At 42.4% G+C, this 15,037-nt stretch overlaps 1 long non-coding RNA gene across 1 annotated transcript in view; it reads right to left on the bottom strand.

Moving 5' to 3' along the window:
• LOC110360001 (uncharacterized) overlaps positions 1 to 8,550 on the bottom strand; it is a 32,328-nt gene extending 23,778 nt beyond the window's left edge. The window contains exon 1 of the long non-coding RNA XR_010468974.1: positions 8,236 to 8,550. This is a non-coding gene — a long non-coding RNA (uncharacterized LOC110360001). The remainder of the gene's footprint in view (positions 1 to 8,235) is intronic.
• Positions 8,551 to 15,037: the final 6,487 nt, after the last annotated feature.

The following is a 15,037-nucleotide window of genomic DNA, read 5'->3' as shown; positions in this document are numbered from 1 at the left end:
AACTCTTTTAAAGTCCTGTGCAAGGCTCAATGTCTACAGAAGACTCATCTGGTCAGGTTATTGATGGGGTGGTATGGTGCTGTCAAGTTGCTTTTTTCTACTTGTCTGTTGGTTTCTTACACTCCCTTATAACACAGGCGTGTAACGTCCATGTCTGTTACTTTAGCCAGTACCTGCACAGCAGTCAGCACAGTGAGGTCCTCCTCACTACCTCAGGCTCCTCGCCTTGGTGCTAACACAAGCCCAGAGGAACCACAGCAGCATCACTGTGTCACCCAACGAGGTGCCTGCAAGCAGCAACAAGCTGGGATGCAGCTGCGTCTCTCCCTGAGAGGACTCCACAAGGAGCACAAGCCCAGGCGGTGTTTATTATCCACGCTGGGGTGAAATGACCTTGTATCTTGTTCTTGTCTTTGTGCAGTATTTGAATTAGACAGGGATTTCTGTTCTCCCTGTCAGCTCTCAGAGGAGTTTAGTACAAACTGTTCATTTCAAGTGGTACTGGAGGAACCTGTGAGTTTTAAAAAAGCAGCTTTGTCAGCAACACGAAAAAGAATACCCAGTTCTATCAAAGTAAGGCATAAATCCATCCTGTTCTTTTTCAAGCATACTTTGTCACCTGCTCTGTTTACTAAGTATATCTCTTTCATAAAAGAGCTTTCTCTATTGCAGGGCATGACTATTACAGAGGTCTTAACAACTCTTCTTTGTTCTTGAAAAAAAAACACAAAATCATCACAATCATCCTTTTATCTGCAACTGCAAATGGTTATAAAGTTATTGGACTGCATTACGTAGAAAAAGAAAGAAGGAAAATGGCCAGAGTCAGTCTTCTGCCTTCTGCTCATAACTTCTGTGAGACTGCCACATTAAAGATGTCCTTTACAATGATACTAGGTGGAAGGTGCTGTCCACTTTGTGTCACTGTAAAGGCATGATACAAACCTAGTAGCCAGACCTGTAAACTATTACTACTTAAACATCTAGCTTGGCCAAACTAATTCTAAAAATTATTAAAACTTCTCCTGTGTGATCTATAGCCAAAAGAGATTTTGTCAAAAAAACAAAACAAAACAAACAAACACTCCAGGTAATCCGAACATGATTTTTTACATATATGGCTTTGTGTCCTGGTTTTGTCCAGGACACTTCACTAAGCAAGTCAAAGATTATAATCACCCATAGTTAAATATTTTTATTTCAAAGTTTACCCAATGCTACACGTATTCAACAGTGCTTGTAAAAATTCAGAAGCTGACTAATGCACATCCAGGGATTTCAAAACTAGTAATCTAAGTTCACATTCAGACATTTGAGTGAGTTCCCTGACTTCCAGCACCCCTGCAACACCACCATGAGCAGTTCCTTCTGGTTCTTTCACAGCCTCTTCTCAGGATGAAGAACTCATCACAAGAAACTTCTGCTTTGCCAGACTTGTTAGGTCTGGTTTCACATACATTTCACAGAATATATGTTATATATTCAACAAATCTGGCAGAGATGAAAAATGTCCCTATACTCATGCCCAAGAGGTTTTTTGTTGGATTGTTTTTTTTAAAGCAATGATAAATGTATTCAGATGAAAACATTTATGTCAGAAAATCTGCCAATAAAATACTACTTAATAGAGTCTTTTAGAGTACCATTTGAACTTGCAGGCCATCAGTGATAGCAAGAGAAGTCTTGTTAGATGTTTCATAAAAAATTATATGCTAACTTAACTTTTAGATACAAATACAACTGTTTTAAAATAGGTTTACGAGCTCTGATGCTTTAGTACTCCTGATCTGTCATTGTAAATATACATAACGGTTTGGAAATCAATAAATGTATGAGTCAAGTAATTCAACACAAAAGTTCAGAAAAACAGCGTTTGCTGTGATACATACTCTGCTGCCTCCACCCCTGAGTACACACGTATTCCTAAAATACTCATGAATTCTCGAATCACAGATTACATTCCCAACATGAGTCATATCTTCTGCATGTGAAAAAGCTACCCAAAAGGAGGCCTACCTCCAACTCAAATCCTTTTAAACAAGCAAAAATCCAAGTACCCTTTTTTTTGGTGTGGGAAAATAACAGAAGATCAGCGAGGAGGATTATAAACATATTCAAGTGACCTGCACCTGAGGAATACAACACATGTATCATACTAATTGTTCTTCGGCCTTGTGTGTGGGACAAGTAGAAACTCTTTGTTTCAGTAACACAGGCCTGTGAAATACTTCGAGGCACCTTATAGGACATCCTTGAGATTCCTGCCCTGCTGTGGGAAAGATCAAAGCACAGTGGTACACTGCTCCTCCACAAATCCCGCTAAACAGGAGAAAACAGCAGGTTCAGTGATCCTCCAGCATGGATTGAGCTCTCTGGTTCCTGTGTCCCCTCTCTTGGGCCTCTGCCCAGGTGCTGCCTTGGGGTTCCCCCAGTGGTAACAAAACTAAATGTACTCTTTTCATTTCATCCATGGTCCTGTTGTTGTTCCTGTATCCTATCTGTGCTAGTTCACACCCTTGGTATCCAGATCTGTCAGAGGTTCAATGTCCTCAGCATCTAGTGGCATCTCCATCCTACTAAAAATTTCCATAGCCATTCCCGCATATAGCCACAGGTCTGCAACCCCGCTTCGCAACACACTATTGTCATACATTCCATGATGACACTGAGATCTGTTTGCTTCCCCGCTCCAGACTAGAAAGATGCTTAGTTTAATTTATTTACCCTTTTCAATGAGCTCCTACTCCTTCCATTGAGCTAAGTGAAAGCTGTTGAACTGGAGAAAAGAAGAACTGAAATTTCACCAAATGGCCAAACTCAAAGCCAGCCTTGCAGACTTCTGAACTGAACCCCAAACGAGACATGCATTTTCCAAGTTAGCTAGCAACACCCCACAGAAGTCAGTACTCTTACAGCATTTTGAGCTTAGGAGGTTCAAGTAGCACAAATACAACCTTTGATCTCAAATCTTACAAAACCAGTCCACAAGCTTGGGTGGGGTAGAATCCAGGTCCCCTCTGAAGGGTCTAACCTTTAGCTTCTAATGCAGGTGCTAAACCCAGTTCCAAATGTATTTGGGGATCAGACCTTGAACTTTTTTTTCTTCTGTTCTTCTCCAACTGTAACTTGGTCATAGGTACATGTGTGCATCAGGCTTTCTCAGAGTGAAATGCTGTAATGCTGCTCGGTCTCCTGATGCAAGCTTGCTACTTATTCAAATGGCAGATCACAAAAGAATGTCTGTCTTCTGGGAAAAAAAAAATAGAGAAGACTTCAGCCAGATCTATAGACTGTCATTAAGGCTAAAGATCTTACGCTAAAGCTAAGGCCTAAGGATAACTGTAGGGAATGGATGCAAAAGTAGAACAGTTCTGAATAAGCAACAGTAATGAGGATCAGCAACCCATTCTGACACGCTAATTATATCAGAAGCTTTCATAAAGTCAGCAACTACAGTCTCTCAAAAACACATACATAGAGAGAGGTATGCAGCTCTTTTATACCTGTATATAAAATATATGTGTGTGCACTTATATATATGTCTATATGCATATATACTTAACATTTTAATACCCTTTTTATGGTTCCAATGCACACATTATCTATTACAGAAATGAAATTTCTTACTGTCAGGTTTTGGGAGAACTTGTTTCTTTGGTTCCTCCAAACAAAATTCAAGGTGGAAGGGGAAGAACTGTAAATAGCTATCAGTACCTCTCTTGCACCTACAGCATACAAGGTTTAAAGGATGGAAAAGCCAGGAAAATAGGGTGGAAAATGCTCTTATTGATGGAAATGCTGGACCCTCACTAGGAAGGAGGCAGGAGATGACAGAGCAGAGCTCTGCTGGGGGCGGAAGGACACAGCACTCTCATCTTCAAGTGACATCAAAGGAGACTGCACTGTGCACTCCCCCAGAATTCCCAGTATCTAAGTTCACCCTGAGCACAATGCCTCTGTCTGGGGACTGCTGACAACGTACAGCTGCTTCCTCCCCAGACACAGATGAAAGCCTCACTTCTGAAAAATGAAAGAGTTACGACCTTTTCATGATTTTACATCTGTGGACCTGCAGATAGGAACAGGAGGCAAGAGAAGGCATTGATCATCTACCCTCTTTTGCAACTCTCACTGCTGTCTGGTTGTTTTGTATTTATGCTGTAATACATTGAGGGCAGTATTGCCCTCTCTCTCACCAATCTAGAGAGCATCAGTTGTCATCATGATAATGGTAACTAACTCCAAGTCGTTGCCTACCCTGAGAGCTCTACCTTCAACAGGGCCCAGAGCAACTCAACCACTGAAAAGGTCTCAGCCCACCCATCTGGAGGCCCTTCCATTGGAGAAAGGAACAGCTTGTGAGCCTTCATTATCAACCAAGCTGATAACTCCCTCTGCCTTGTACAGAAACCTTAATCCATGGCAGACTCTGTGGATATTCTCTTTTTGGGCCAACTTAGTAGGACACAGTCCCAAAGACAACTGAAAATGGAGAAAATAAAGTTTCCTGCAACTTCCAGACTGGAAGGGAACCTGACAAAATTGTCAGAAATAGTTACGAGTCTTCTCATTATTGCACTCTAAAGTGGTACTGAAAGAAAATCATGGAGAGTAAGATCTTCCACACTGCTGCATTCAGTAAGCCCAGAGCAACTGGAGACCTACAATCTGCTCCCATGTGTGCATAAAGAGAATCACAAACTGCTGGAAAGGATTATTCAAAAATAATTGAGCCTTCTGCTGCCCGTGCAAAAAAAAATCACTTGGAGAAGGAACATTTTCTTTGTAAGATCCAGGTGTCATGTCACCCTAATGAATAAGACTAAGTCCTCTGAATTTGAACAGATATCAAATGGAGTAATTAGGGATTAAATCAGTTTGTGGTGTAGCCAGTGGTTAGGTCGAAGCAAAATTATTGTGACAAATGGCCTTGGTTCTCTGAAGAATATTAGATCTTTGCAGGGTTTGTGGAAATTGAGATTCTATGGGGAAATCATTAGTAAGCATTCAAAAAACTGAGCCCATACAGTTATATGTGCACAGAAGAACAAGAAGGCAGAGCAGCCAGGGTGAGAACATGTGCCACCTCCTGGTACAGATGTAAAAGCAATTTCTATGATGAAAAGATAAAAAAAAAAAAAAAAAAACACAACAACAACAACAGCAAACTTATTACAAATGGCAGGAATACCATGAACATATTAAAAAGCTGGTTTGTTTTGTGAGGACACAGCCCTGTTTTCAAAAACTACAAAGAAGCACACAAAATAAATAAATCATAAATAAATTCAAAAATGCAGTTATATAAATGTAGCTAGTGGGGCAAGTCATGAAGTTGAAAAATGTCATTCCTAATGATACAACAAGACAATTCTGTGTCAGAGTGAAAACTGAACTTCCTGGAGAGCAGTGGTTCCAAACGCAGTGTTAACACAGTCACAATCTAGAGGGACACATATCACATAAAATAGAACTGAAATCCCAGCTTGTTTCACAAAGCGACAAAAAACTGCAAAAACACCCTAAACTCTTTGTCTCTTTGCCAAGTTTTCAGCTCTGTAACTCACACTGCCGTGCTCTGCAGTGCATGGAAAACTAGGAAGCTTTCATTAAAGCCACAAAACTGTGTCAGGAGCCAGGCAAGTAAGATTAGTTAGCAAACACTAAAAACACAGGTGTGTCTTAAACCCTGCCCATTGTCCAAGGCTTAGATTCAACAATGCCTAGTACTAGAGACTCAAATCTATGGCTTGGAGGCCAATGTTTCTCATCAAGGAGCCTTATCCAGCCCACAGATTCATTCCAAGTAGGAATGCATGTGCAAGATAGGAAAAAAAAAGGCTGTCCCACCTCTGTTCACTATACTTCCAGCTCCTCTCTCCCACACACCCTGCAGTCTGTCAGCTCAGACAAATCACTGACCCAATCCACTAAGAACAACAACCTAGAAAAGGCCATTTTTCAGACAGATCAACTCCCTGACCCAAAACAGTTGCACAGATGCTGGAGAGTGGGAGCTGGTGCATGTTTAGAGCAGGTATGTCCAGGACGAAGCTCAGGTTCAAGTGGCCACCAGTACAAAAAGCCCAAGAGACTTGCTGGAGCACTGCACTGCTGAAGGACCTGCAAACTTGACCCACCTGCCTCCCTGCCCTGTGAAACTACCGTGTCATGCTGCTGTCCATAATCCTGGCCCTCAGCCTACAAAAAGTAGCTTACACCTGTTCCACAGAAAGGAAGGGACCTTCGATTACTTTTGGATGAGTGTTATATAGTTATAGCACAGCAGCCTTGCAAAGGAGGAGGAAAGAGGACTAAACTAGCTCTCAAGTGCTGTGGATAAGGTAAAACACACAAGGCTGTGAAACAGACGCATTAATTGATAAGAAGCAGGAGCCAGCGTAGTGCAAGGCACCATCTGAGAAAAGCCAAAAGACAGGGCTGTGGGAAGATAAAGGACAAATAGCAGAGGGAAGGGTAGTATTGATGAGGCACGGAACAAGGACAAGGGGTGTCTTTCGGTGGAAAGAGAACCAAAAAGACAGATGTGTCCCAGCAAGGGACCAAATTTGGAGTCTCCTCTAGCAGGTGAGAAACATGTGAGGCAGGTCCAACAGGCATCCCCCACCCATGCACAGCCCTACAGACCGTGACAAGGCTACAAAACCCCAGTGTCCTATCCCATCCCAATGTGCTTCCTCTCTCCATCCCTTGGCTGCTTCAGCATCCAGCAAACTGACAGGATCAGCTGGCAAAGGGTGCAAATCAGACCAAAAGGGTGCTGCATGTTCGCTCACTTTTGGACCAAGGCGTGGTGTAAGTGCTACCTGGAAGGCTGCTCTTGCGCTTGCTGCATGCATGGGCCAGGAGACAACTTGCACAGGTTTTAAAGGGGGCACCTTCCTCACAGTACACAGGAAATGAACTCCAAAATGAGAGTGGTGGAGTTTTTCTGTATGTTTTCTTATTTGTGAGGCAAGTGGCTTATCTTATATTCAGGACAATAGGAAGTAGTAAAACAAGGGAAAAAAGGGTCCTTGCTCACTGGTGTTGAACCACAAACCACAAGAGGGTGCATCATTTAGCTATTGAACAGGCTACCAAAAATATCCTTAAAGGATTTGATGAGGTGCTTAATGGACTGGAACACAGCAAGGATATAAGACATCATAATGCTATAAATCCCAGTTTGCTACCAAAAAAAATATATGCAGATGTCATCCATTCAGCACCGAGAAATAAATTAGAAGTCAGTCAAACTGGACTGGGTGGTGAGATTAGCTACTGTGAAGAACACACAGACAATGAGTGGGTTAACCCTATGGTCTCCACAAGAAAACCAAATCAGAGAGAGGCAGAAAGTCTTTCTAAAGCTCTGAACATGTGAGATTTGCATGAAATATCAGAAATTATATAAAAGAGCTACCAAAGTCTCTTGAGATTTCTGATTCATTTTGATCCGAGATTGGCATGGAACTGATGTCACTAAAGATGAAAAATGCCCAAGTGCGCTGCCAATCCAGTCACTCCTTTTAACAAAGTTTTTACAGAGACAACCCACAGCAATGCTGAGCCAAGGAGAGGTGTCAAGGCGCCCATGGTGTCAAGGCACCTGTGCTCCTGACCCTGCTGACGTATCTACCTGTTGCAGGCTGAAACTGCTTCATTTATTCCTCTCAGCCTTTCACGGGGTATTTTGATCCTGACAGCCCTACACAGCCTTAATTGAGAACAGCACCACAGGGGCACAACATTTCTGAGAGTCACTAGTTTTGAAGACATACTCTAAAAAAAAAAAACCCAAACAAAAACAAAACCACAAAACAAACAAACAAACAAAACACACACACACACAAACCCACAACAGCTTGTGGGGATGAGGTGTTTGTCAAACCTTTGGCCTTTTCTTTCTCAGGTGGGGTCCACGGCACTTTCAGTTTCCTTTGGAAAAGGAACTGATGTATAATGTTCAGGACGGGAGGGGAGAGTAAAGGAAAAGTATTTGTTTAACAGTGGCAGGCAGCCAAAAACACAACTGTGCCATTAATCTGTTTCTGTAAAAGCAGGTTTACTGTGTCTTTTTATTTTTCTCCATCTCTTCTCAAAGTACATTTGTTTATGGATGCTGACTTTCTTGCACTTTTTGTTTTTTCTTTTTCACTCATGCACGCACACACACAAAAAAAGGAAAAAAAAAATTTAAAAAAAGTCACCCCACCCAATTTAAGTACTTACGATGAAACAAACCCTTGGGGAACTTCCATTTCTCCACCCCTCCTGCTTTTCTTTTGCTGCCTCTCCCCCCGCCCGCTCCCCCCGGGTGTATCTGTGCGGTCCCCGGAGCACGGCGGGCTGGGGAAGTTCAATCACAGTTCAGGGGCGGGCAGGGAACATTGTGTGCTCGCCACGGCAGCCGGGGCGGCTGTAAACCAGCAGCAGCAGCACGATCGCAGCGGCGGAGCCGGGGCAGCGGCGGTGTTGGACACACACGCCCGGACAGACCGACCCACCCCCGACAGGGCTCCAGTTTTCCCACCTGCCATGTGAACACTGGGATTTCTTTCACCTCACTGTAAAATGCTTCTCCACCCCGCCCCTCGCCGAGTTTAATTATAGCAAAAGCATTTCCAAGGAAACGATCCTGCCCTTCCCTGCTTCCCTGCTTCCCTCAAACGGCCAGGGACTGGAGAAAGGTGGTTTTTGCCTGTCACCACCACCTAAACTCCAGGACCGCAGCCTGGATCCGTCACTGACTCCATCTGACAGGCCTCAGAGGGACATCACAGAAAAAAAGGGGCACACCTCCTCTCCCTGCAGAGCTGTTGGTTTCACTGGAGCCAACCAAGTCCTGCTACGTCTTTCATGGCGCAAGGGTCCCTGTGAGTTGTCAGGCCTCCTCTCAGTGATGAAAAGCGTGACCTCCTCATCTCGCAACTTGTTAGCTGTTTTAAAAGGATCAGTAGGAACGCGTACGTGTTGGCCTGGGTATGCCAAAAGGCAGCTGAAATGGGAGTAGTAAAAGGGGTTGTTGATTGAAGGGATGTTTTCAGCTGTGTGTGGATGTCCTCCACTGACCTGTATATGTAAATTACAGTGATTCATTACTTCAGCAGTCTCTGGATCTTGTTAGGCTTTAAATATAGAAAAGTGAGACTTGTACTATACTCTCATCATCTAATCTGTCTTTTTTTCCTGTTTCTGAAGAAATGCAGAGAATTGCAAAAGCCACAGGCATTCCATACATATATAGGAACACTGAGGCTTATTCTTGCATAATAACCTGTACTGAAAGCTGGGTACAAATAAAAGTAGGAGTTCTTACAAACAAAAGGACCCAACACTAATAAACCCCAACTATGTTCTTTGTTCCCAGCACGTAGGGATGTCAACAAAGGGAAACCAAAGGTCACCAGAGTGAGGGCTGAGAGGGAGGAAAAGCCATGAAGAAGGATTGCTGCCTATCTTTAATAACAGAGATAATGACTGGAAACTAAAGGTGACTTACAGGGGAAGGCAGGCAGAAATCAGGGTTCTGTGGAAAAACACAGCCCAGGACACTGTGCCGTGGGGGTCCCTGCACAGAAGCAGGCTCAGGCAGTGGTACCACCCTGCAAGGTGACAGGGACACTTTCCAAGGTGTGTGTTGAAAAGTTTGTGGTACTTACTGTCTTTTCAATCTTACAGTAACTGTGTGTAAGCAGCTTCCTTGTTGGCTAGTAAATGGAGCACACTGGAAGACAAAGATAGCTACAGCTTTACCTTAGACTTACCAGAGTCATTGGCAGGTTAAAAAAATACCAAACATTAGTAATTCCTAGTATTTCCTTCTGTGACAAAAACACATCTCTGGCCCGAACATTATGTCTTCATTCCTCTCTTAGAAGACTGAACTTCTAGCTCGTTGGTGCATGAGCTTCAGAAAGGGTGGAGAAAAACTTTGAAATGAATCATGAAATTTACCACTGAAAGAAAATACATGAAGTCCAACTGCATAGCTCAAGCATTGGCTTTTTCATTGAGTGAACAGGCCTTGGCCATTGTTAGCATTTTATTGTACATGTATTATTTTTACACTGTGCTATTTTTATAACTGCAGTGCTGGAAGCTGAAAACAACTGGATTCCCACAGAGTCAGATAGGAGATTATAGGGAAACTGAGAGTTGACTGTTTTCAACAAAATCATGCACATTTTTTGCATAACCTCCAGTACAAGTTCCTTCCATTTTTTTATATGTTTGTTCAATGTTTCATCTGATATCATTATTTATTTTAAACTGTCACCCTTTTTCCCTCTCTCTGTCATCTGTCTCCACCAGTTTCTGCAAATATACAAAAAGACTTTGATCATTTTAAGATGGAAAAATATTCCTCCTCAACTCCTCCATGCTTCCCTCGTTAACTGAATGGATTAACATCTCAATGTGTATTGCCAATGCATTAGTATCCAATTATTCATAATTAATCTCTGGGTGTAACTGTATTGTTCTTTCAGTTTCAAAGGAATGATTTCACAAGGCTTTTTTCTGTATATTTTATTTTTCATAGCTAATATGCTGCTCCAATTCTACAGACGGTGGTGAAATACAAGAAGGGTTTTCTAAACATTTATGTATTGGCAAAAAAAATGAAGTGAACATGAAAGACAAGTACCTACTCTTAAAATGCTTTGAATTGTCAGTTTCACAGAAGATAATTTTAGAGATCTGTACTTACCATATTACAGCAAACCTTCCACGTCATGTATGTGTGTGCACACAACACACATGCACAAGTACATATTTTCCATGAACCTGCACAGTGGCTAGAGTAGCTTTTGCAGTGCGACAAACAGAAAAGACATGTATGGCCTACAGAAGATCAACAGGGTCTCTTCATCCACATATATTTTTCAGCCAGAAATACCGCTATATAAGACTCAACAGGAAGCAGCTTATATTGCTCAGGGAGGATTTTGTGAGTCTCTGTGGTTAATCACTTTCATTTTCAAATTCTAGCTTTTAATTCCAGTGGTTCCCAAACCATTTGATATGCTACATAGCCTACTCTTATTTCCTTAAATCCTAATACTGAGCTTTGAAAGCACAGGCAAAGCTGTTGTATATTTGGCTGTCACCCCAAAATGCAGCTGGAACACTTTGCCAGCCTAGAAACTGCAAGATGCTAACACATATATATAGCTAAACAATGATATTACAAAGTGGGGAGGTGATGATAGCACAGCATAGTAAATGAAAGGGAGTGTAAGAGGCTGAATTACAGAGAATGCTGAAAGTGAGCAAGGGTGTTTTAACTTGTTGTGGCTTGAAACAGCAAATTGGTGGAGAAACTCAAGAACAAACTCAATTGCTCAGAAATATGCTTGCACTATCATGCGTTGAATGGATTTGGGCTGGAGATAAACCAGGAAGAAAGGAAAAAAAATGTGGTGGTTGCCCACAAAGCAACATTAGGGCTTGTTTCAAAGCATTAGCAATGAAAGCAGATGTTGAGATTGAAGAATGTCCATTGCTTTTCTCTTAAGAGGTGAGGCCAAATGTTTCAACTTGCCTTTCATTCAGCAAAAGAGAATGGGAAGAATACCTTATTCTCAAGCACCTTAACTTATGTGTGTCATTTCCAGTCTTCCATCCATAACACTTTGTTTAAACAGGTTATTCTTAAAGAGTTTCCTTTCCTGATGGTAGGATATAGTCCTCCATTTTCTCTACACTCATGGCTGAGCTCTCAGACATGAGACCTCTTCTTCTGGCAGTCTGTTACTATAGAGACAAAGTAAAAGAAGTGCGTACATCTATCATGTCATGGTGCTAGAGAACACCCCCTGGTTCCAGCAGCAGAACAAAAGATACAGCTGTTGTTCTCTCCAGCATAGACATATGTGTTATAGCAGGTACTCCAAAATGAGAACATCCTTTATCGATCTGCCTTTTCCAATGGCACAGTGAAGGGGGAGGCAGTGCAATGGTACAGCCTTGAAAGATGGAAATCAGTCACAGCCCGAATCATGGGAAGGACTGTAGAGATGCACAAGTGCTGTCTGGTACAACAACATGTGCTGTACTACTCAGTGCTTGTATGGGGGTCAAGTTAGGTTTAAAGTCCCCTTAAACACACAGCTTGGCCGTATATGTCTCTGATTACATCTGCGCTGAGCTACAAGGTGTTAATAAGCAGTTTGCTGAGATCCTTTAGCCTTCTTTATCAGTAAATCTGCCCCCTCAACAACTGTTCAGGTTATTTTCCCTGTTTTGAACTAATGCTCTCTCAGGACAACCACTTCTCTTCCTCTGGTTTTCACTCTCTGATGAAACTTTCCTCTTGGAACACGCACGCTGAGAAATAAGTCTTCAGTAATTTGTGTTTGGTGGTTTTTTTGTTGTTGTTTTGTTTTGTTTTGTTTTGTTTTACTTTAATGTTCACACTGCAGACAGGAAGCAAATGTCTGACAAGCTTCCCACACTGGGGTCAGTAAGCATACCCAAATGCTAATCCACTCTGATATTGTCAAGGCCAATGACTTACTACAGAGCTGAGACTACTGCCTCTCAGCAAACCCACGGCCTTTAGTGGCACTGAGGGGCAGAGGAAAGTTTGTCTTGATTTCTCTGTGAATGAACAGCCTCAAGTCATCCACTTTTTTGTATTAAATCAGAACAGGGGTCAACAGGCTTTTCCCTCCCAGTAACACAGAGTGAAAGGTCTAAATATGAGAGCACAGGGCAATAAAGTGTCCATCTTAGTGTGAACTGAGTTTAAGAGGGAATGATAGAGCACAGTTTAGCTGCCCACATAAAGTTATATTCACTTCAACTTGCACTTCGTATATCCTAGTAAGAAATTGTAAAAAGACTGTTTGCACCAAAGGAATAAGATTTAGAGTACAATGCATGCTCAGAGACACCTTTCATTTTCCCTTATTCTCTACGTTTATTTATTTCTGCGCACAGTGAGATGCCGTGGCCTAGTAACTACTCTCGCTCAGCAATTGCCTTGATCCTTAAAAGCTGTATTAATTTGTTCATCCACTTGCTAAAAAACATAGTGGGACTTACCTTTGATTTCTTCTGTTTTGTTTTAGGGAGATTTATTCTCTGCATGTGCCAGCCACAGCAGTAAGAGTAAGCACGTGAATGATGCCACAGTATGTATGAACTTCCCTTACTGTTCTGCAATGACTGTGCCAGAACCATTTTTAGTCGAAGCTTTATGAATGGTGCAGTACGGGGCCATGCTCAAGTACACACATGTGTGTGCTTGTGTGTGTGTCTATGTACACATGTAGAAATATTATATGCTGGTCAGAAATACTAAGCTGTTTTTAACACTCCTGTTAGCACCATCTAGCCACATACAGTTCCAACCATAGAAATGCATGGCATTCCCACTTCCTCACCTTTCCCGCTACAGACTGGGGTTATGTTTGCTCCATGAGAAAGAAAATGGCAATTATCACTCTTCTTCCTGTATGTTATAGATCACACAGAGAAATATTATGGGGGGCTTGGTTGGTTTGGTTTGGTTTGGTTTGGTTTGGTTTAGTTTGGTTTGGTGGTAGGCATTGTGAAGAGAATAACCTGGAATATTCACACAAATCAATTTATTTTTGTAGCTTTCACACGAGTCCAGTCATTTGGGATTTTTCTAACTAGCTTGATTCCATAATCTTGCAATACTTCCTAACCATCATGTCACAGGGTTTTTACTCAGTAAGATGCCATAGATACCTTGCATATTTGTGCAAGGTCCTGCACCTGGGTCAGGGCAACCCCCAGTATTGATATGGGCTGGGGGATTAAGGGATTGAGAGCAGCCCAGCAGAGAAAGTCTTGGGGGTACTGGTGGATGAAAGATTGGACATGAGCTGGCAACGTGCTCCTACAGCCCAGGCCAGTCGTATCTTGGGCTGCATCAGGAGAAGCGTGGCCAGCAGGTTGAGGGCGGTGATTCTGCCCCTCTGCTCTGCTCTGGTGAGACCCCACCTGCAGTCCTGCATCCAGCTCTGGAGCCCCCAGTACAGGAAAGACATGGACCTGTTGGAGAGGGGCCAGAGGAGGCCACAGAAATGATCAGGGGGCTAGAACACCTCTCCTGTGAGGACAGACTGAGAGACCTGGGGTTGTCCAGTCTAGAGAAGTGGAAGCTCTGATGAGACCTTACTGTGGCCTTTCGGTGCTTAAAAGGGGCCTATAAGAAAGATGGGAACAGACTTCTCAGCAGGGCCTGTTGTGACAGGAGAAGGGGGGGTGATGGTTTTAAACTAAAAGAGGGGAGATTTAGGCTAGACATGAGGAAGAAATGTTTTACAATGAGGGTGTAAAACACTGGCACGGGTTGCCCAGAGAGGCGGCAGATGCCCCATCCCTGGAGACATTCAGGGCCAGGCTGGAAGGCGCTCTGAGTAACCTGATCTAGTTGAAGATGTCCCTGCTCATTGCAGGGGGTTGGACCACATGACCTTTGAATTCTCTTCCAACCCAAACTGTTCTATGATTCCTATGGACATAAATTAAGATTTACTAAAGGAATAAGATATTATGGTAATACAGAAGAAAAAAAAATAATTTAGTTGAGAAGTGAAATAGAATTCTTTGAATATAGCAGACAGCTCTACATCTTTTGATGAGGCATGATTTGTTCAGTCTGTTTGGGCAGACTGGGAGCTTATCAGCTACACTGCTTGCAGATACCCAGGCTTTTATCAATAAAATTTCGGTGGTTTTGTTTGGGAGATGGTAGTGGGAGAAGTACCTTTTAATTAAGCTTTTTTATTTTATCTTACATTTTCACAACATGTATGCCAAACACAGCACTTCATGCACAACTGAAAGCAAAATGGGTTAAGAGTATGTGAGATTTTCAGGCTCCCTGTTACATATTAAAAACAATCTCTACAAACATAAAGTTATGTGAAAAGTTCATATATTTTATGAACAGAGTAACCATGCACAAATAGCCAAAATATTTGGTGGCTTACATCTGAGGTCACAACCACTTTATCTTACTTATTTATAATATAATCAAGCCCATTGTTTATCA

Source organism: Columba livia, chromosome Z (genome assembly GCF_036013475.1).
Source record: "Columba livia isolate bColLiv1 breed racing homer chromosome Z, bColLiv1.pat.W.v2, whole genome shotgun sequence".
In the NCBI taxonomy this organism is placed as follows: Eukaryota; Metazoa; Chordata; class Aves; order Columbiformes; family Columbidae; genus Columba; species Columba livia.
Note: the sequence above shows the minus strand (reverse complement) of the source record. Positions and strands in the feature narration are given on the sequence as shown.